This window comes from Cebus imitator, unplaced genomic scaffold, assembly GCF_001604975.1.
Source record: "Cebus imitator isolate Cc_AM_T3 unplaced genomic scaffold, Cebus_imitator-1.0 Scaffold92, whole genome shotgun sequence".
Lineage (NCBI taxonomy): Eukaryota > Metazoa > Chordata > Mammalia > Primates > Cebidae > Cebus > Cebus imitator.
Window position 1 is genome coordinate 11,900,455 of NW_016107407.1, and position 1,172 is coordinate 11,901,626.

Consider the following 1,172-nt stretch of genomic DNA (forward strand, 5'->3'; position numbering starts at 1 on the left):
CTCTAAATTTAGAAAACATCTGGATGCAAGTTATTACTCAAGCCCAAGAAGCAACAGAAAGCACAGATAGAAAGTGTAGAATTCAGAGAAAAAAGATCAAAAGACTAAACATTAAGAGACACCAACGTTTTAGAAATAGGTAAGGATCGCAGAGAACATAGGGAGATGGAGAAAGAGAGGTGGGGGAATCTAAAAGAGTAAGTGTGAAGGAAGCCAAGGACAGATATTTCAAGAAGGCAACAGCGGTTAAAATCGGTACATGCTGCCAGGTTGTCAACAGAAAAATAGACAGAAGTCTACAGACGTACCACCCTGAAGGTGCCTGATCTCATCTGATCTTGGAAGCTAAGCAGGGTCGGGCCTGGTTAGTACTTGGATGGGAGACCACCTGGGAATACCAGGTGCTATATGTAGGCTTTTAAAAAAATAAAATAAATAAAATTTTAAAAAAAGAAATACAGGCAGAAAAGCACAGTAGATTTAACAGAAAGGAGACAGATGGCAAATGACTTGGGAAACTTGGTAGCATAAATGCTCGATTGGATTGAATCAGGAAGTGCCTTTGTGGTAAGGAATTGGATCAGTAGTGTGAAGAACATTTTTATGAACACAAATTCTTTACTTCTGAAAATATACACCAATAAAAACAATAATGTTAGATGTGGTATAACAGCAGGTGATGACAAGCTCTAGGATGCAGCCAGGGGTGGATGGTGGCAGATATTGAAGAAGTCAAGAGATCAAAAGCTGGAGTGTTGGGCTGATCATTTCTTGAGACACTGAAGTTACCGTAGACTTGAGGTAAAGGAGAGACAGGAGCCACAGGGCAAAACCCTTACTACATGAAGAACAGACGTAGGAAGACAGTGCTGACAGTGATGGAGTAATGGGTTTTAGAACCAGGCAGCATGAGCCTCACAGGAGCATGGATAAGAGGAAGAAGAGATGTTATTTGTAAAAGGCACAGGGAAAACAGAAGGGTCTCAACCCCATCGCCTGACTCTGAGAATGCAGATTGTAGGCAAATAAATCCATACTTCCTTCCCTCCCTCCTTCCCTCTGTCCCTCCCTCCCTGCCTCCCTCCTTCCCTCCTTCCCTCCTTCCTGAAGCATTTCCTGAGTGCCTACTAGTGCTAGGACTGTGCTAGATGCTAAGAAGATTCTTGGTAAAC

The 1,172-nt window shown here is 42.6% G+C and overlaps 1 pseudogene; it reads left to right on the forward strand.

Annotated features, from left to right (window-relative positions):
* Positions 1 to 294: 294 nt before the first annotated feature.
* LOC119472279 lies at positions 295 to 413 on the forward strand (annotated as a pseudogene).
* The last annotated feature ends 759 nt before the right edge of the window (positions 414 to 1,172 follow it).